This window comes from Lutra lutra, chromosome 6 (assembly GCF_902655055.1).
Source record: "Lutra lutra chromosome 6, mLutLut1.2, whole genome shotgun sequence".
Classification (NCBI taxonomy): domain Eukaryota; kingdom Metazoa; phylum Chordata; class Mammalia; order Carnivora; family Mustelidae; genus Lutra; species Lutra lutra.
Window position 1 is genome coordinate 105,997,040 of NC_062283.1, and position 22,814 is coordinate 106,019,853.

A 22,814-nucleotide genomic window follows, 5' to 3' on the forward strand; every position below is an offset into this window, starting at 1 on the left:
ATTTCCCTTCTTATGTGTGCAGTTTTTTTGATTTGTTGTTGATTCTCCAGTTCTTTAAGGTGTAGAGACAGCTGGTGTATTCTGGATTTTTCAATTTTTTTGATGGAGGCTTGAATGGCTATGTATTTCCCCCTTAGGACTGCCTTTGCTGTATCCCATAGGTTTTGTACCAAAGTGTCTTCATTCTCATTGGTTTCCATGAATTGTTTAAGTTCTTCACAAAAAATGGAGAAACATTCCAAACAGACCATTTAAAGCCATGGAAGCAGGAAACAAAATGAAAGATTCAGGAAATCACAACTGGCTAAGTATTTCTGAAACAAAGTACTAAAGTAGACAGTAAGCAAAAGGTGAAACAGAAGGAGATAATTAGTTCACAAAGGCCTTCCTGGATCACTCTAGCAGGGAAGGTCTTTCTTAAGGGCAATAAAAAGCCACTAAAAGACTTTGAGCATTTAAATGATAGGTACAACTGGTATTTTGAGGAAAATTATTCTGGCTGCAGAGTGGGGCGGGGGGGTGGTATGAGCTGGAGAAGAAGTGAGAGAGGCAGGGAAATGAACTGAATTAAAGCCATAGCCAAGGAGGTGGGGCAGGGAGGTTTTAGGAGTGAAATTGGTGGGATTTTGGTAACCAGTGAGACATTTCAGATCTGCTATAGAGCTAGTCATAGAGAAAGAACCACATAAAGAAAAACAGGTTTGGGGGAGGGAGGTCCAGTTTGGACCATATTTAATTTGAGATGCTCAAAAGACAAATACACACACCTCTATATCACCTTTTTCTTTTCTAGCCCATACACATTTAAAAAGTCTAATTTTAGACAATACAAAACCTAATTATCTGATTTATTTTATTAGTTAAATCTCTCTGTAAGAAAATAAAAGAGGGGTGCCTAGGTGGCTTAGCTGGTTGAGTGTCAGACTCTAATTTCAACTCAGGTCCTGATCTCAGGGTCATGGGATCGAGCCCCATGTCAGGCCCTGCATTCAGTTTGTCCCTATCCCTCAGCTCCTCCTCTCTATCTACCTATATCTATCTCTAAAATAAATAAATAAAATCTTTAAAAAAAGTAAAAGAGAACTGTTTTCCTCCAGACTAAAATCAAACCCCTGTGATGCTCTAGGGAATGACAGTTTCTAAAACAAAACCTCCCCTAATGCTATAAAAGGTAATATCCAATCAAAGACCAGTTAATCAAATGCTTTGTCAATAAAAAGTAATTGTATATGTCACACCTGGATCATCAAAGTTTAAGGAATGGGAATGCAAAAGATATGCTTAATAACAAAACTGAACACAACCTCATCTTCCAGGATTCAAAGATTCTTCAAGTAAGTGTGCTCTTTGCACCTTACTTAAAACTGTGCATAATGTGTAGAAATGTTTTTTTGCCTTTGCTGGATAGCCAAGTCAACTATCCTGCTCTGTGTAATGGTTTGCATTTGGTTTGGATAGAAGAATCTGAGGGTAAAAGGGAAGGGGACAGTAGGCCAAGTTTGCGTTCTCCTTTGGCAACATAGGGCCAGACTCACAGGAATGTGGTCAAGACATAATGTAACATTTAACTGATATTTAACATGCCATAGTTGGGAAGGCCACAGAGTTGCTGCAGTGTGTGTCAATAAGCCCTATGAGAAAAACAGACTGTACAAATGTTATTTCCAAAAGTCACACACTGGCAGGGTGACAGACACTAACACATTTGGGTAGCAATAGCCAATCCAAGGTTTTCTTGCATAATTAGTAGATTTGGTACTCTTGAAAAAAGGACATTTTCCATGAAGAACTTGCTTTGAAGGCAGACTTTCACTGCCAGGTCTCCTGGGAGAATCATTTTTTCCAGCTCTCACTTTTGCTATCTCTGACTCATCTCTCAAAGTTTAAGGAAAAACATTCTTATGGGGGGAACATGTTGGGGTCAAGATAGAACTTTTTGAGTGTCTGCAAATATCCACTATTATCAGAGCGTCATGTAAGTTTGCGAAAGCTCCAGTGTGGTGACCCCAGTTTGGGGGTCCATCTTGGTTATAGGGGCAGCTTGACATGCAGCACCAATGGTGCACCAATAATATTTCATATCATGCACCAATAGTCCCTAAGATCCACAAACCCTGTCATTCTTGGGAGGAAGTAATGATTTACTCTTGAAAGAGGAAATAGGGATAAAGTTCTGGATAATGTAGGGTGGGCAGTCAGGAGGAAGTGGAGGAAAGGGAGATCATCCAGACACTTTGAGAAATGACTAGAAAGTATCAAACAAATTTGGGTGGCCTTCCTAAGCCCCTGCAAAAATAATCCCCCCACCCTGAATTAGCTATGATAGAAACAAATACGGCCCAGAAGAACAAACTTTGGCTGTCTTGGCCTCTTGGATTTTAAAAGCATTTGAGGGAAATAAATTGACCCTCTGATGCTGTAGTGATTAAATATGGCATTATCTTTGACTTCTTGTTGCAACTGGTTCATCTTCCAAATTCTTTCTCATTCCTTATCAGTACCTCAGGTTTAAATTGATCAAATTGTGAGTAGGGGATATACAAGGGCAGATAATGGCAACTAGTTCTTACTGGTGTGTTAAATATGACCCACACTCCTAACCGGTGGACTCTGCTTCATACCACTCACTGAGCAGTAAACTCTCAAGATCTTGGTTCAAGCTATCAGTAACCTCAACTAAGAATAATTCCTTTTACCAAGGTTCAAGGAGATAATTAGAGCTCTCTCTGGCAGGTGAGTTTGGCAGAGACTGGCCATATGCCTTGACATTGACAGTGTAGCCTGCCTCTACCTCTGGAGGCCTCATCACTAGGGTTCACACAACTTTGGTCCTACGTAAGTTATATACAAGAAAAATAAAGAAATTCTCCTTTGAGGTGGGGGGGCTGATATTTTCTGATCTTTTTTTTTTTTTTTTGTAAGAACAATTCACCATTCTATAAGCAGTCTTCTATGGCCCTGGTTTTATTTTAATTACATATATCCATCTTCTTTTTTTTTTTCTTCTCCCAAACCTGGGCAGTAAAGATTTACACATTTAAAGAAACCACATACAGAAAGAAACCACATTCTTGGAATGAAACACCCTGAAATAGCATCTACATATTTCTTTTGATGGATGTTGATGCCTTCCACAGGTTTAAAATTACTCACAGCAATTGGGGCAGCTTTTAAGGGGTTGGGAGGGTGCCCACCCTTCTTCTGCAGGATCTGATATGCTTCTGACCTACTGTCTGTGAGCAAGGCAGGCCCCAGGAAATTTTTCTTGGAGTTCTGGTTTACTTCCTACCAAAATATAAAAGATTCTGATATCAAGTTTGTAAGTCATAAGAAAATGCATGTTCTTATTGGAGTCCAGGGATTGGAATGAAAGGCTGTATCCTCTTGAGTTTGATTTTACATATGAAAATTTATAAAATCAAATACATATGGACACACACACACATACACACACTTTTATGCTAACTTTTTGTTAGACTTAAACTTATTCATTCCTCAAAGGCCATTATAAAAAATATCTGGTGAACATATTATTCCTATTTAAGTAAAAATATAAATTTGAAATCAGAAGGTTCTCTCAGTGTACCTCCTCTGGAACAGAGTAGTGACTGCCCAGAAAAAGCCTTTATTGGTAACACTTTATTGGGACAAAATCCTTGGAGAACCATATCATGGAGGGTTGTAGCAGACAACTACAGGAGCCCCAAAAGGGATAAAATCTCCATATGGCATGGGTCAGAGTATGCTAACCCTTTATGCTCCCAAAAGGCTCTGGAAGAATGTACAACTTTGAGCTGTGACATTGCTGCACCTCTGGAGAGATGCCATTTCTAAGTGATGGCCATGGCCCTTCCACAAGAGACAGCCTGTGTCTCCCAGACCACCGCAATTATGCCTCTACTCTCCTGGCCTCTGCCCGCAGCATGGGTCAAGATGCCACTATCCACTTAAGAGCACTCTCGTTTACAGTCCCAAGGGGATAGTGAATACCACATATGTGAATTTTGGGGACATGCACTAGGGAAAAAACCCAGCTTGAATCAGAAATAGTACAACAGTAAAACCCAATATATAGTCAGTATTTTTCAGGGGTTCTATATAAGTGAATGTTCCAGAAAAACAAAAATAACTTTTTAAATCTCAAATGCTTTTAAATGATTGATTTGATGAAACAAAATCCAAAGTACTATTATGCTCTTCCTTACCTTCTCAATTTTTGGATAATAACTTTACCATTATTAATAAACTGAAATCAAAATTTTCTATTATTAAATATACCTGATTTAGTGCCATATGCATTCTCTTTTGATCTCTTACCCCATCCTCACATAACCTGAGCTTTAGCTAAAATGGACTATTCTCCGGTTCCCTTTATATTTATCACTTTTAACACTTCAGCCTTAATTCAGGCATGTTTGTTGAGAACAACTCTAGCTCTTCTCTGGTCCCCATTTCCGCAGCTCTTCCCAACTTTCCTGACTTAATGCATTAGGTGGTCCCCTCTGATCCACCTTTTTTGCACAAGTACTGGAAATAATATTTCCCTAATTGAATGTCAATTTTTGAAATTTTTGTTGTGACATTTGCTAGTCTTTTTCATGATTATTTATATACTTATTTATGTGAATATAAGTTGTTGAGATCAACAGGCATATTTTATAGACCTTAGTTTACCCTGTTGTGTTTTAAAATAGTACCTGACATGAACAGATATTTTAAAGCCATTTGCTGAATGAGTTTATAGTAAAGGTCTTGGCTGGCCAAAAATGAAATTTGTTATAGCTGGCAAGTGAAGCTAAGTGAACCTCCCTCCATTCCCAAACCAAGTTCCTTTGTCTATTCTACAGTCATTAATCTAAGTAGAGGCTGAGAGTCTCCCTGAAAAAAACAAAAAACAAAAAAAAACAGTCTAACCCTGTCCAGAATTGGAATCCATTTCTTACTTCTAGTGCATGTTCTAGTGCATGGAATAAAGCCTACCACATGGTAGATGTTCAATAAATAAATAAACCAAATATTGTGACAGAGCCAGGTTTACTGACTTTTCCTTGGCTAATTTAATGAAGAATATCACCTCATCTTACAAGAGATTTTAGTCTTCACCTGCAGGAAGAATAAGGATGTTGGTGACTGACAAGACTATCAAGGAGGTAAACCACGGGCCTAGTGTCCACTATGGCCACTGTGTCGCCCTAGCCTGCAGTGGCAGTCACTATATCTTGACTCCTTAGGCTTCAGCTCAGGAGAGATAAAGGCACTTATGGAAGAGTATTCCCAGCTTTTTGGAGACAAGAGCAGCAATGAAGAAGAATCCCAGGCTCCCTCTATTCCTCGAATAGCAGTGGGAACAGGGATGATTCGTATGAATCATGACCTCACAGAAGATTCTCTCAGAATATATGGGTATAATTTACAAGGGAACGGAGTTGCTACATAAAAAGATTGCTGTCGTTAGCTGGTAAAATTTGGTCTTATTGTTTAAGATGATATTATTTTGCCCAAGGATAGGTATGGTACCACTTTGGAAATGAATAACTGACTGACTGAAGGAATGAATGAATGATCACACATAATAAAACTGAATTCTTAGAAAACTGTTTCCCTGCCCGCAAAGATGTTAAATATTTTAGTAAATCCTAATAGGGAAATATTTAAAGTCAACAAGTATCAGAACCAATGGGGATCTTAGCAACCAACCAGTGTGGAGCTCTGGTTTGCTGATGAAACTCCAGTCTTATGGCTTGTTTTTGACCTAGTTGGGACCAGCATCCAGGCCTGCTGAGGCCCGGGACTGGAACTTTCTCTGTACTAGAATAGACACTCCCTAAAGCATGAGGTGGAAGTCAGTTTTTCTTGGAGCCAAACTGGGACAAGGAAAAATGTCTATACTAAGAAGAATCAGGCTCTGAACCCTAATGTTCAGGTCACACTGATCAGCATCAATGACTCCTACTAATGAACAAGCCAACTAATTTCCATTCCTATTAAGAGAAAGAACTACATAGTGTATCAAAAATTTGATCTTTTGTTTAATAAAAGCTACCACAAAGACCATACTTCCCTTGAACCATCACATCTCAAAGTAAAATGACTTTGAATTGCATGAACTCTAAGAGTCATTTATTTCCATGGTTGTTTTTAATTCAGGAGTGGAGGGAAAAGAGGAAAAATTCATGGATAGCAATAGAATAAGGATAAGTGTATCTGGAAACTTTCCTTTAGCAGCTAAAATTCTGCTTAGAAACGTGTGTGTGTGTGTGTGTGTGTGTGTGTGTGTGTGTGTATGTGTGTGTGTGTGTATAGTGTGTGTTCAATTACAAAGTCTTTTTAGTTGTAATGATAGTCAGCCTTTCATCCATTCAGCAAATATTTATTAAGCACCAACATCTTGTCAAGAATTATGCTAGATATAGAAAAATCACAAGGACCTAAGAGCCAAGTGCAGACCACATGGATGACTTACCTAAGGAATTGAGTCCTAACAGACAATAGTTTTTAACCCCATGAGGCCTGGGAATAAGGGGACTGCAGACTGAGGCAAAAGAGAACATAGTGTTCTTGGAATAGAAAGCTGTTCATGGAGCCTGGAGTACTGAGTGGGGGAAAGGGTGCAGTGACAAAGGAGGCTGGCGGGAAGGAAAGATCATATAAGGGTTTGAGCTGTGTCTCACAGGTGATGAGGAGATATGAGAAATATCGAGGAAGTGTTACATGATCTGATTCATGTTTAAGAAGAAGTCAATCTTAAATGGCCCTTAAATATAAGAAAATAAGCTCTTTTTAATTTAGAGATACTGCTTATTACCTATTGGATTAACAAAAACCAAAAATTTTACATAGGGCAGAGAAACAGGCACTTACCCATATTTCTGGCAAGAGTAATAACAACTTGACTACACATACTAAAATTACAAGTGCACATATCTTTGACCCAACAATTCCAACTCTCAAAATCTATCCTGCAATTACTCTCACGCCAGTATAAAGTGACTTGTGTAAGACTTCCTTCATTGTAGCACTGTTTGTAATAGCAAAATATCAAAAATTATTAAATGTCCATTAAAAGCAGACTGGCTAACTACATTATATTAGCTTCACATTATGGACACTTTGCACTTTAAAAGAATAAATAACTTCTTTATATGGAAAGGTTACCTAGATACATTGTATACTTTAAAAGACAAACACAAAACAGTGTGTACAGCATGGTATCTATATGTAAATAGGAAAGACATATTAATATATTTTGTTGTATATGTATAGAATATCTATGGAATAACATAAAAAAAAATCCTCACCATGATTATCTGTGTGGAAGGAAACTGAGTGGCTGGAACACAGAGTTGGGAGGGATGCAATCATTTGTGACCTTTGCCCAAAGAATTTTCATAGAGTGATGTGGGCAGAACCCAAACCACAGCTGAGGACTGGATGGATAAGGAGTGATGGATATATAAGACCACTTTCAAGAAGACTGGTTGTGGAGCAGCTGAGAGCAACAAGGCAGGGTTCAGTGTGGGAATAGGAGAGCAATATCAGACCAAGAAAAGTCTCTTTTGAACTGGAAAACAGACTTGAGGTTGTTTTCAAATACAGACACAGAGACCAAAAGGTGAAAAATATAGGATAAAGAAGGAGACATTGATGATATGAGGCAAGTGAAGAAACAAAAATATAATGAATTTCCAAACAAGATTTAAAACCACAAGTTCTTGCCTCTCCACCTACTTGTGATCTCTCTTTCTGCCAAATAAATAAATAAAATCTTAAAAAAAAATAAAAAAAATAAAACCACAAGTTCAAGGATGACACATTTTTTCTACTTTTTTCTTTCTTTTCTTTTGCTATCTACTCTCTATTGTCTTTAGAATGGTTGTTTGTACCAAGAAAGACTCACTAAATGTTTATTTACCATCCAATGTCATGGCACCCAAACTTGTGTCTTATAATATTTCTTTTCACTGAACATGGCTACCACATGGCACCTCCAAGAAGATATGCTATAGCCAACAGTATATGCATGTATTAAAGCAAGATCAAAGTGACATGCACCCACTTTAGAAAGTATAGGCAGGAATCCTACCAACCCTACATCCCTACCTGTCTCTGGAAGAATGAAGAACATTGCTCTTCCCTCCATCTCCCTGGCCTCCACTGTGAATCCTGCATAGAGCTCCTAGCTCTGTTTGGGTCCTCCACCACAGGCTGTTTTCAGCAGGTCCAGACCCACATTCAGTGTACAAGTCAGGATACAGCCCCACAAATTCCTTGCTAAGTTTTTAGTGTTTTCTATACCCCAGCATTCCAACCCCGCTGCCTGACTTTTTTCAAAGTGAAAAATTTGACTTATACTCCCCCTAGTGACAGCCCCAGGAATGCCTTTCAGTGACCTAAAGCATTCCTCATTGCTAGCAAAGAGAAAGAGCTAGCCCCAAATGTGCACTTTCATTTCCTTCATCCCTGCTTGACACGTTGGCTGGCATTGCTTTCTGTGATTAGAAAGAAATATTCAGCAAACTGAATAGTGAGAAACAATAGATGGGAGGATGAGTTTCAGTCACTGTGTAATGAAGACATTGTCAAATCTTCCTTGTTCTGTGAGGAGGAAAGTATTAGAAGCAGAAAGGCTCTGGATATGCAAAAAGTAGAGGAGAGAAACATGGAATATGCTGGATGTGCCCAGTCTGTTTTTGATCACTGCCACACACAGGCTCAACTGAAGAAGACAGAAATCATAAGGCTTAGGGCAGTGAGGACATACAGCCTGTAGAAAAGACAGCTTAAGAGGACAGTGATAGCAGTGATTAAATATGTGCAGGCTGACATGTGGAAAATTAAACTTTCTTGTTCATAACAACTCAAATTAGTGGCTCTCAAACATTTAAGGGTCAGTTTGAGAACTTGTCAATCTATGAACTTTCTCTCCAGAAAAGCATACTTTCATAATTTACAAAGAATCATAGGGAAAACTTAATGGCTAATAAACATAGAGACAGATGTCAAGTCTACTTAAAAGTTTGGGCAAAAATATCTGGGATATACTATTTTTTACCTGTCAATTTGGAAAAGATCAAATAATTCAATAATGCAAAGTGTTGTCCAAAGTGTTGAGAAACAGGCATTCTTACACTATTGATTCATTATAAACTGGCACCATCTTTTTTGGAAGATGCTCTATGTGTTAAGCATCTCCCCATGCTATAATTACAGTTCCCATCTTTATGCCTATTATGATTCTCTAATTTATATCACCAATGCAGTTCAGGCATCTCTTTGAGCTTTAAATATGAATAATGAACTGGCTTCACTTAACTGTCTCAAGGTTCTGCAAATCCAATATGTGCAAGGCAGGATTAAAAACTCCCACAAACAGGGCCCCCTGGTACTGTTCCCTGCTGCTCTTTAACACCCCCATCCACTTAGTTGTATTAGTCAGAAATCCCGGAGGCATCATTGACATTTTCTGCAACTACTTCTGCCTACTTGCCATGTCACCACACCACTTTAAGCCTTCATCATGTCTCACCTGGAAAAACTGTAATAATCTAACCTGTGTCCTGACACCTACTTTGTTCCTCAGAGGGCTACAGTCAGAGTAATCCTTTCAAACCTTAAATCTAATTATCATAATCCCCTTGCTTAAAGTCCTGCAATTGCTTTTAAGATAAAGCAATCTACATTTACAGAATCCTAAATGTAGCCTGGAGACTCTATAATGTCTCGCTTCTTACTACATTTCTAGGTCCCTTTATCCCATACGCTCCTTTATTTCCACACTCCTGCACTCTGACACACTCCAGCTCTCTGACTTCTTTCTCTTTCTTTAAAACTCCTTTTTTCTCCTGCCACGGGGCTTTTTTATATGTGCTTCTTCTGTCTCAAATGATCTTCTCCTCTCTTCACCTAGTTAAGTTCTACTCAGGATATAATCTCAGTCCCTAAAGAAGTCATCCCTGTCACCCCTACTCAGCTCAGTTTTCTTTTGTTATTTTGTATGTGAGAGCATAGAGTTTTGTATGTTTTTCTTTATGGCACTTATAACAATTTGTAATTATGTCCTAATCTATGTGATTATTTTAGTTCTATCTTTTCCTGCTACTAGACTGTAATCTTTATGACAGCAGAGCCCTTGTCTTTCCCAAAGTATGTTAGTGTGTCTTGAAATAGCAAGACATTGTGTGTGTCTTGGCACTGTGTGTGAGTGTGCATTTGAAAATGTGAGGAAGAAAAGACACAACAGTGTTAACAGTGGTTATTTCTAGGTGATGGCCTTATGCATGTTTTTTGTCCTATTTCATTTTTCTGTTTTTTAGTATACTTTATACAATGGGCATGCATTTATTTATAACCAGACAAAAATCAGTATTGTATTATTAAAGACCTAATCAACTGAATTTCAGAGGAAATGTCAAATATGAGTAAATCAAAAAGGATTACCAGAAAAAGTATGGAAAACTAACAGCATAAAACAGAGTCTAAAATGAAATTGTTTTAAAAAAAAAAACAACTAACTAACCTTGGGGTAAGCAACAGAACAAAAGAGGTTGTTTTTTTTTTAATCTGAATTAGCATCCTCAGAGACATTTGAAGAATGCTATTTTTATCATAACAAATGGCTATGAAAAAAGAGGGCAATCAGAGAACAAGAACAAGATTGATATAATTAAAAATATATTTTCAAAAAGTAAGTGAATGAGCTGCATGATAAAATATACACAACTGGGGGCGCCTGGGTGGCTCAGTGGGTTAAGCCGCTGCCTTCGGCTAGGGTCATGATCTCAGGGTCCTGGGATCGAGTCCCGCGTTGGGTTCTCTGCTCAGCAGGGAGCCTGCTCCCCCCCCTCTCTGCCTGCCTCTCTGTCTACTTGTAATCTCTCTCTGTCAAATAAATAAATAAAAATCTAAAATATATATATATACACAGCCGAAGTTAGTGAGCTAAAAGATAAGTCAAGTCAGTCTCTCAAAACAGGAAATTTAAAGCAATGGAGACTATGAAACAATTGTCAAAAGACATGGCAGGTAATCTAGGTGGTTCAATCTATGTAGAAGGTTAAAAAAAGAAATAGTAGAATAAAATTTATCTGAGCTGGAGACAAAAGAGATTTTAAAACTGAGTTCTAGAATGTACCTATGTTTAGAAATCAAAGAGATAAGAAGAAAAGAACGAAGAAAACTGAGAGGTAGTAATAGGCAGAAACTCATGGGAGTATCATGTCCTGGAAGCCAAGGGGAAAACATGCTTCCAGAAGGGGAGAATAATCAAAACTGCTGATGGGCCACGTAAGATGATCACTGGATTTAGCAACATGAGTGTAGAAAGTGACCTGGATACAAGTGGTTTCTGTAGAACCATGGGAAGAAATTGGAGACAGTGAGTGAATATAAGTAAGGCTTTAGATTTTTCTTACTATAAAAGGAAGAAAGAAGTGAAAGATAACTGGAGGGGAAAGTAAGGTCAAGAAACAATTCGTTAGGGCGCCTGGGTGGCTCAGTGGGTTAAGCCGCTGCCTTCGGCTCAGGTCATGATCTCAGGGTCCTGGGATCGAGTCCCACATCGGGCTCTCTGCTCAGCAAGAAGCCTGCTTCCCTCTCTCTCTCTCTCTCTGCCTGCCTCTCCGTCTACTTGTGACCTCTCTCTGTCAAATAAATAAAAATTAAAAAAAAAAGAAACAATTCGTTATGAAAAATAACAGCGTCTTTGAAGGTTAATGGAAAATCCAATAGCGAGCAGGAACTTAAACTTGATGAAGCAGGAATGAAAGGAGGAATAACTGGAGCCATGTCCTTGCACAGACAAAAGGAGATGGGATGCAAGGCCAAAAGAGAGAAGCTGGGCTTGGCAAGGAGCTTGGAGAGTTTAGTTAAGAGCAGGAAAAAGGGCTACTTTGGGAGATGTGGGGGGTGAGTAAACGAGGTACCGGGAGCCTGTGGAAGTGAAAGTCTTCTATTTTCACAAAGCCTTTGACTTGACAATAAGGACAGAAGAGTGGAAAAGAGAAAAGAGTAGCATCTATGTATGACTCAGAGATAGCAAGAAAATCCACTTCACCTTGATGCTTACAATAATCTCCTTCAATGAACTCAACTGGGACAGCAGTTGTTTGTGCATAAACTCACATTTCCTTTTCTGTGGGTTTAAGCACATGACTTGCTTCTACAGTGATACTATCACTATGGAATATCACTATACACATAGGTTATATGTACATATATTTTTAAAATGTCATTCATTAGTCTCAGCATTTAGAAAACGTATATAAAAACTGAAACCAAATATAATTAAAGAGCATAATGAAACTATTATAAACCTTGATAATATAAAGACAATATGATAAATAGAATTGGGGCAAGGGAATGAGGTAGACATAAAGTATGCTAAAAATCTCATCTGTGTGTGAAGTTAATAGATGCTGTGTAGAATTTATATATCAAAATTTAGCCCTTAAGGCAACTACCAGGAAAAAAAAAAACTGAAAATAATAATATAACACTTTTAGGAAACAGAAGGAAAGATAGAAGTTGGTTAAAGTTCTTTAAATTCCTCATCTTATAAATCACTGGGTTAATATATCTATATACTCTAACTTCATAAATCAAGAAATTAAAGTGTAGTTTAAAATTATATTGGTCAATTCCCAAAAAAAGTGAAGAACAACATGACTACTTCTAATTAATTACTTCTCATACATTTCAGTATCATTTGATTTACCTGTGTGTTAGTACACATGGATTATTTTCATGATGTTAAAAAGATTAAGTAATTTCAGAATCCCTGAATGCTATTTTTAAATCAAGTAGGACTTCCAAAAGATTATAAAACTAAATATTTGTGAAATCTGGCTCATTTCAGACTTGACTCCACCAAGTATTAACATTAATGTGCTAGCTTTCATCAAAGGGTTGCTTTGAGAAGTAATCATTAAAAAATATTTCCTGTTTATTTTAAAGCTGTTGTTGAGGTCAGTGTTTATCATATGATGTAACATTCACTATAGAGACTTTCAAGTTAGTGTCTTTTAATTTCAGTGCTAAATAAAGCTTTGCTTCTGCTGAAAGTCTGTCTTACTTTTGTTGTTTGTTGGTTTTGTTCACCTTTTTGACCAACAATCAAACGGAAAGCCTTATCCCAACAATTGTGTTACTCTGTATGGATGGCATATTTGTATTTTCCTTCTCCTTGGTCCTGGTTTTCTGTTTATATTTTATCTTTTAATTTTACCTATTTGGAACTGTATGATGTAACATCATTTGTAAATTGAAGTAGGGCAAAATAAGTAAAGTTTGTTACATAATAAAATACACTGTGTTTGACCATTAATAAAATGCCGTAGTCCTTCTACTTTCCCAAACTGCCAAATCATACGCAAGAGGTTTCCATCACCCTATAGGTTCCACTGGCTAAATTTAGGTGCAATTTTACAAAGTATGGACCAGTATGTCCTCAAAGTTTTTCAAATAAACTGGACAAAATTTTCAAACACACATACAGAGAGAAAGCTTAAATACAATAAATCTAAATACCAAATATGAAAGAACATTTCCAAGTAGTCAGATCCATTCAAAGATGGGAGTGGACTACCCTATCTTCAGCAATTTGTCCTCTCCTAGGACTCCATATTCCTTTCTGCTGGAGTAAGGGAAACACATGTTTAGGTTCCCCACACCAGGAACACTGTCCAGTATTCCGCCTCTGATGATCTCAGTGTTGGAAAACATCACTGGATTATATATTCAGGATAGGAGACTTGATGTCTAAATCTCTGCCTTGTCCTTTCCCTATCCCCGAATCGAAGACAAGTATTAGTTTCATTGGCCATTGGCTCAGTCAGTCTCAGTCACCATGAAGGAATGTCTACTTCACCTGTAGCCTTGGTCCCTTTGGAGACAGTTTATTTTTTGGCCTCCACCCATTTCATGAATTAGTAAGAAGATGCCTGCAAAGGACAAAAGTGCTAACTCAGCAGCCTTAAATGTAGTTTGGGAAGCTACAATGAAAGTATATACAACATTAAAATTGCCCCTCCATGAGCTCACCTCATTGTCAGATTCAGCTGCAGAGCCAACACCAATGCTGGGGTGCCTGTATGTCTCAGTCAGTTAAGCAGCTGACTCTTGATCTAAGCTCAGGTCTTGATCTTAGGGTTGAGAGTTCAAGCCCGCATTGGGCTCCTACCTAAAGAAAAAGAAAAAAAGAAAACCTAATACTGAATCCAGCTACTTTGTAAGCAAGTCATGGTAATCATCTAATACTTATAACCATTGGAACAATTTGTAATCTTCTATTTTCATATATTGCTGCATCATATACAGTACCCATTTTTCTATTATTTTAAGGGATTAAGCAGACATGGTTACTCAGCATTACAAACCAGAATCTTTTCTGAGGTTTTGATGAGTTGGGAAATACTCAGGGAAAAAATTTCAGAGGACTTGAATCATTTAAAGAATTATGCAGAGCAATACCATATAAGGTCATATAACAGAGAGTGCCTGGATCACCAGTGACTTTAATTCTCTGAGGGTAGAAACTGTAAAGATTCATTCAGACTAAAAGGGGCTCCAGTGTCTGATGTCCATAATATCTCCTCAGAGCTCAAATTGCAACCCTGTCCTTGGGTAGAAGTGAAAGAGCCAAGGAAAGAAGAAAGACAGACTCTGGGTTAAAAATGAAATGAAGGAGGGAAACTCAGGACTTAACAACACCTACATTGTACCACCTAAGCCAGACACATCTAGATCTGTGTTCAGACTGCATCAAAAAATGGTCTGCAAAATTTCATCCCTTTCCATGATTTAGCTATTTTGTAACTTTTTCTTAGTTCTATGTAGAATTGTCATGGTAAAAAGCTAAAAAATTATAGATGTTACACAAATGATAAATTAGAGGGTGAGTCTCCACTTTACAAAAGGATTATTGGCTTCACAAAAGAAAAAGTCATAGCATTTTAAAAATGACTACATCCCATTTTAGACCTAAAATATATCATTTGTTTTGGTCAAGATCCCAACAGATAACACCACACTCAAACCAGGATCATTTATTATGCAAAATTTCTGTAGCTCAAGCTTAGCTCATTATTACCTAAAGTCTTGACCTAAAATATGCTCAGTGTTATGCTAGATGCTGGAAGAGATTCAGAAGTATACAATATTCCTTTCTTTAACTCCCTTAAAGTTTAATGAAGCTTAAAGTTTTGTTAGAAGGACAAGACATATGTATATGAAGTAGTAATAACCACTATAAACAGAATTTGTTTTAAATTTTGTGGTGTGTTTTGCAAAAGCTTTGGAAGACTGGAGAAGCTATGATGGCTAAAGTGATCTAGGGAGACTTCATGGAAAAAATAAGAAGTGTATAACCAGAATGGGACAATTTCTCCAGCTAAAGAGAAGAAATGGAAGGAACACAAAATGGGAACAGTTATAGATGTTAACAAGATAGTCTGCAGACTGAGAAAATAAGTTCCGGAATACAAGGCAGATCCTCAACACTGGTGCTTCTTTTAAATGATGGGCCCTATTTTAGATCTAAGCCATATTTTAGATCCAAATAGATCCAAGCAATGTGAGATGATAATCCATTCCACCTCTACTCACTCATATAGACCTCCCTCCAACAGTTCTGAAGACAGATGGATGAAGATAGAAAGTTAGAAGGAAGTTAACTGATAGATGCTGTAAGACTACAGCTGCTGACTAAACATGCAAAAAGAAGCCTCCCATTTCACCAGTTACATAATTGTTTTCCTTTTCTCCACTAGCAACCAAATCAACCCTGATGGCAGGTCACAGCAAGTTTCCCGGCTATGGTTCACAAAGATTAACTTCTGTGTATGAGTTGAAGAGACACTAGGTTTGAAAATGAAAAAAAAAAATTTTTTTTCCCTTACCTATGATATCAATTTAATGCTTGTTTTTTTGTCCAAAATACCATTTCTTGCTAGGTGAAGTGAATCCTTACTGGGTGGCTCAGTCATTGGGTGTCTGCCTTCCACTTGGGTCAGGATCCCAGAGTCCTGGGATCAAGGCCCACATCAGGCTACCTGCTCGGTGGGGAACTGCTTCTCCCTCTCCCATTCCCCCTGCCTGTGTTCCCTCTCTCTCTCTCTGTCAGATAAATAAATAAATAAATAAGAAATAAGAAACATCACATCATCAAAACTGTCCCACTAAAGTGCCCTGAGGCTTCCCTGCTCTGTAGATAAAAATCTTAAAAGAACATTTTGACCTGGAAATCAGGAATATATAAGCCAAACCTGAATGTAGACAAATGGTAGGGTGACAATGTAACTTAGTCTCCATCTTTCCTTTCTCCTTCCTTTCCTTACTCACACTCCTATTTTTTTAAAGTGGTTGTGCCATTGCCAGTAAAATCAAGGATGATGGAGAAATCTCTTTGGGGGTATTCCCAGTTACTGACCTCACTGAAAGGGAGTGGGTGGGAATACCACAAAATGCTTAAAGGAGCACATAATCAATCCTAAAGGAATTCCGTTCTCCCCAAAGCAAAAGTTTGCGTGACTCACCAGGGTAAAGATGAAACTGCCATCTTTCTTTCCATAGCTGATGTAGTCACATAGAAAACTGATTGGAACTAAGCTCCAGGATAGGATAGAGATTTTGATGTTTTATGTACCAAGATAAGATCTTGAAAATTGATGAATTCGTATGCTTTCTTTCTATCCTGAGATCTCTGTTTTTGATTCCTGTAGTTCTCCACCTGGCTATACCAAAACATCTGGGAAGCTTTTCAAAAATGCTGACCTCTCTACACATTCACACACAAAAACACCTCAAACCTTCTTTCAGGGTGTTTTTTTTTTTTTAATCCTTGATTTTCTATGGTTTGAAAATGAGATGTGTATGTGTAGTTTTTTGGCATTTATCCTGCTTGGTGTTCTCTTAGATCTGTGGTTTGGTGTCTGACACTAACTTAGGGAATTTTCACTCATTATTGTTTGAAATATTTCTTTTGCTCTTTTGTCTCTTCTGATGCTGGTATTGCCATTGCATGTACGTTATACCTTTTGTAGTTCTATCATCCTTGGATATCCTGTTCTAGTTTTTTTTTCCAGTTTTTATTCTCTTTGCTTTTTGGTTTTTATGGATTTTATTAATCTATTGTCTAGCCCAGATATTGTCCAGTCTACTAAGCCCATCAAAGGCATTCTTCATTTCTGTTACAGTATTTTGCTTTATTTTGTTTTTATCTCTAGCAACTTACGGGGTTCTTGCTTAAAATTCACATCTCTCTACTTACATTGCCTGTCTGTTCTGGCATGCAGTCTGTCCATTAGAGACCTTAGCATATTATTAGCATATTAAATAATAATTAGCATATTAACCATAGCTGCTCTAAATTCCTGGTCTGACAGATTTCTATGACGTCGGACATTTTTCTCATGTTCCCTTCCAGCCAATCACCACATTCCATAAGCAACCAGTTGTGACTTAAATCATATGGTACATACTCTTGTATATGATTGCTTATGCTCAAAATAATGTTTTTGAGATCCATTCATGTTAGTGCATATAGAAGTCATTCATTCCCTTTACTTTTTAATGTACAATTTGCTGACAGTCACTGCATACATTGTTATGCAACCACCACCTCAATGTAGTTCTGAAATAAATTTTATTACCTCAAAAGAAAGCTCCATATCCATTAAACATTATACCCTATTCTCGCCTTCATCCTTCCCCTGGCAATCACCAGTCTTCTTCTATCTGTATGGATTTACTTATTCTGAACATTTCATATAAATGGAATAATATAGTATATGACTTTTCATGTCTGCCTTATTTCTCTTAGCATAATGTTTTCCAGATGCATCTGCATTGTAGCATGTATCAGTACTTCCTTCTTCTATGGTTGACTAATATTCCATTGTATGCAAGCACCACATTTTGTTTATTCATTCAGTGGTTGATGGACATTGTTTCTACCTTTTGGCTATTGTGAAGAGTGCTGCTATGAACATTCATGTACAAGTATTTAAGTATCTATATTCAGTTCTGTCAGGAAATATCTAGACGTGGAATTGTTATGGCAATTCTATGTTTAACTTTTTGAGGAATTTCCAAACTGCTTTCCACAGAGGCTGCACCATTCTACATTTTATACCAACAACATACAAATGTCCCAGTTCTCCACATCTTCACCAACAGTACTCATTCCTACTTATCCCTGTTAGTGTTCCATTGCATAAATATATCACAATTTGTTTATTCCTTTTCTAATTGATCAACATTTAGGATATATGGGTATTATGAATAAAAATACTCTGGACATCCTTGTACAAGTCTTTTTGTGAGCAAATATTTTCATCTCTTTTTGGTAAATACGTAGCAGTGGAATTGCTGACTCATAGGATAGGGATATGTATGTATAACTTCATAAAAAATTTCCAAACAGTTTTCTGAAATTGTTATTCTATTTTACAGCTCTGTCAGGAATCTATGATAGTTCTCAATTCTTTATATCATGGCCAACATTTAATGTTATCAATCTTTTTAATTTTGGTCATTCTAGTTGGTGTAGAATGTTATCTGTGGTATCTCATTGTGGCTTTAAAATTCATTTCCCCAAACACAAACAATGTTGAGCACCTATTCTTCTGCATCTTGGTCATTTGTATATCTTACTTTGTAAAGTGTATAAGTTTAAGTTTCATTCATTTTTCATGAGTTGTTTGGCTTTTTTATATTGATTTGTAAGAGTTTTTTATATTTAAATATTCTTGAATATGCATTTTGTAAATGTGTTTTTTGGGTCTGTGGATTGCCTTTTCATTTTCTTAATGGTGTCTTTTGATATTCAGAAGTTTTCTATTTTGATCTTCAAATGTCCTTTTTTCTTTATAATTAGTGCCTTCTCTGTCCTAAGAAATTTATACCTACCCCAATTTTGTGAAGATATTCTCATGTTTTTAGAAGCTTTTTAAAATTTAACTTTTTATTTAAATCTATGATCCTTATCAAATTGATTTTTGATTATTTTATGGAGTGGTGTCAATAGAGTTTTTTATAAAATTAGACATTTATTCTAGCACCATCTGTTGAAATGGTCCACTCAGTTACTGATTTCTCTAATTCCTTCTTGCTCACTTGGAATTGCAGGAGCAATTGTACCATGTGCTAGGAATGGGCAATAAACCCACAGTATCTCCAAGGTATTCCTGTATATCCTTCTAGATGGCAGGGTCTCTGTGTGTGTGTGTGTTTTTTCAAATGTCCTTGACAATGTTGGTGCCTATAAGCTCCTAGCTTCTCAGTCCTGTCCAGCCTTTTCCTGACCCCTCTGAGGCCAACACTGGTAATATAACAGTAGGCACAGATCCCACCAGCTGGTAGGATCTGGAACTCATCTCATTACTGTGGTTCTGTGATAGCTAAGATGAGCCTTGGGCTCCTGTGAGTATATGGAGTTACAGCCTTCCCAAGTCCCATTGGGTTTACACAATCCATAGGACTGGGCAGCTGGACTGCCTGAGTTTCCTGATAGGTTTTTGTTCTCCATCCAACCTTGGGAATGCTGTTCCACTGAAACTCCTCAGTGAGGGCCCAATAGTCAGCTAGCTCTTGCCAGTGTTCCCCTTCCTACAGGACTCTAAATTGGATCCTCACCCCTTGGCTGCTGTGCCCATCTGCCCAAAAGCATTTCCTGGAAATTTCAAACACAACAATCCACCAACAAGATCAAACTGCCCCTGGGTGCTAAAATCACCAGGCATCGTTGACACTGGATTTGGGTCACTTTCATCAGCAATCAAGCCTAGAATGGTTTCCCCCACCTTTAGAGTACCCTGGTCCCAGGAGCTCCTCTTCCCACCATTCCACTGCAGTCAACTCAGCATCTGGTTTACTGAATATTTATATGTTCAGCTGTTTTCAGCCATTTGTTTTCTTCTTTTGCTTAAAACTAATTACCCTTTACTGAGCACTGAGTTATTTAAACTGCAGTAGGGGGTGACAAGATTTTAATTAATTTACTTACCAATGTTTCAAAACAATGAAAACTTACTTTTCTGCCCACCCTTTCCTATGGTTGGCTCAGTGTCCCTTGCTGTGAATTAACTCTCACATTATAGCCCATTCATCCTTGTCAGCAGAAACAGCAGGAAGGAAAAAGAAAAGAATGGAGAAATAACCAAAGGAGATTTATTTACATCATGTGTTCTCCTTTCAGGGTGGAGAGGGTAAGGTGAGCAGTATCCTTTAATCCACTGATGTCAAGATGTCTGCCTTTCTTTTTTTTTTTTTAATGTGTGTTTTCATTTGATCTAAACAAGTGTGCTGGGCTACATCTTGCTGCTTTCATATATCAGACAACAACCCCTCTGTAGTAACAAGATGGAGAAGCCTACAGTTCTACTTTGCCCAAAGTGACACATATAGGAGATTATTTTTAAAATGAAAGGCATACTTGCCTAATAAATAATCCTGGGCAAGTTTAAGTGGCAGGCTTGTCTTTCAAAGAAGGACAATCATCAAAAATATGTTTTATGACATGCTGAGCCATTATTCCCTAATGTCACATTTTTTTTTCTCAAAGACAACAGTATTTTTGAGATCATGTAGCTAATGAGCACATAGTATTGGAGGGCAATGAAGGAATTTTGCACCTTGTCTCAATTTCAGCTGCCACCTCCCAGTTGGAAGGAAGCCATGTTTCAAGCTAAAAACAAAACACATTTCTTAGGCTGAGAAGAAGACTGGGTATAAAGTTGGAGAAGAAATGGAGCCCTAATCACCTTGGGTTTTGCTATTATACATAATAATTAATGTAGAAGAATAAAATTCAGAAGACAAAATAAAATTCATAAAGGCAATTCCCCTTTATATACAAGCCAGACCCTACATGTAAAAAGAGTGTGTAACTAACTAATCAGTTGAATTGAACATGATTATGTATTCCTGTCTTTCTAGCAGTTTGCAGTGGTGTCAAATTCCTACCATAGGAGATGGAACAGAGGAGCAAACAAAGCAGGGGCTGTAAACCCAGCCCCTCCAGCACTGGGCAGGGAAGTGAGTAGGTGAGGTGAACCCATTGGGGATGCTGATAACCATGAGGGCACAGTCCTTTTCTACTATCTGACAGGCCAGCTGCTGCTCAGCCCCAGCCTAGCAAGGCCATATGGGAATGCCACCCCAGTGTTGACAGATACTCCGAGGTTTTTCAAGAGAAGTCGGAAATCTGGGTATTTATGAGAATTTTCTAGATTTCTAAATATTGGCAATTGGCTTAAAGAATGTTCAAACCCCCTAAATCCAACAGTAAACATGTGCACACCAGATGCTACTTTCAGACTTCTGGTTTGTGAGCTGTGTTCTAAAGCATGGGAAAGAGTGGGGAGGAAGAGGCATATTTCAGGCTGGGTGAAGTCCTGCAGAGGTGAGATGAGCATAGCATAAACACATATCATATGTGTTTAATATTTTATTTATTTTTTTAAAGATTTTATTTATTTATTTGTCAACGAGAGAAAAAGCAAGCACAAGCAGGGTGAGTGGCAGAGGGAGAGGGAGAAGCAGACTCCCTGCTGAGCAAGGAGCTGATCCAGGTGGGACTCGATCCCAAGACCCTGGAATCATAACCTAAGCTTGGGAACTGACTGAGCCACCCAGGTGTCCTATTTAATATTTTAAATTTAATATATTATATATATATAAATGTCTAAGCCTTTTGTATCAATGAATATATATATATACCCATATATATTCATAGAAATGGTCTTTCATTCATTATTTATCTATATATACACCATCATTCACATTGCCTTGCATATACAAGGGAGCTGTTAAATGTTTGTTCAAAATGTACTTAGTGAATACCAATACATGCCAAGAACTGTTCTAGGATCCTGAGACAAATTAGCAGGCAAAGATTCTAATTCTCAGGAGGGGTCAGTTTCTAGGGGTGGGCAGTCCGGTAATCAATGAACATAATAAGTCAATTATATTTTGTGGTAGGAGGTAGGAAATGCTACAAAAAATGAAAGTAAAGTAGGTGAAGGGGGCTAAGATTACTGGGAGTGGTACAGCTTGCTGAGATTATACTGAGTGAAATAAATCAAGCAGAGAGAGTCAATTATCATATGGTTTCGCTTAGTTGTGGAGCATAAGAAATAAAACGGAGGACATGGGGAGATGGAGAGAAGGAAGTGGGGGGAAATTGGAGGGGGAGATGAGCCATGAGACACTGTGGACTCTGAAAAACAATCTGAGGGTTTGGGAGGGGCGGGAGATAGGAGGTTGGGTAAGCCTGGTGGTGGGTATTATGGAGGGCACATATTGCATGGAGCACTGGGTGTGCTGCATAAACAATGAATTCTGGAACACTGAAAAGAAATTTAAAAAATAAATAAAAATTTTAAAAATATATATTACATTGGTTAAATTTTTTTTATTCTAAAAAAGCTAAATGGATTTTTCTATTTTTATTTTAATTCCACTATCTTTAACATATAGTGTTCTATTCATTTCAGATATACAATGTGGTGATTCAGTAATTCTATATATTACTCAGTGCTCATCATGGTAAGTGTACCTTTTAATTCCCACTACCTGTTTCAGCCATCCCCCGCCCACCTCCCCTTTGGTAGCCATCAGTTTTTCTCTATAGTAAAGAGTCTGTTTCTTGGTTTCTTTTCTCTCTCTCTCTCTCTCATTTTTCCCCTTTGTTCATTTGTTTCTTAAATTCCACATATGGGGACGCCTGGGTGGCTCAGTTGGTTAAGCAGCTGCCTTCGGCTCAGGTCATGATCCCAGCGTCCTGGGATCGAGTCCCACATCGGGCTCCTTGTTTGGCG

General features: G+C 37.8%; 1 long non-coding RNA gene across 1 annotated transcript in view; it reads left to right on the forward strand.

Annotated features, from left to right (window-relative positions):
- LOC125103176 (uncharacterized) overlaps window positions 1–22,542 on the forward strand; it is a 123,813-nt gene extending 101,271 nt beyond the window's left edge. Inside the window, exons 4-5 of the long non-coding RNA XR_007128305.1 lie at window positions 20,932–21,030; window positions 22,491–22,542. This is a non-coding gene — a long non-coding RNA (uncharacterized LOC125103176). The remainder of the gene's footprint in view (window positions 1–20,931; window positions 21,031–22,490) is intronic.
- Window positions 22,543–22,814: the final 272 nt, after the last annotated feature.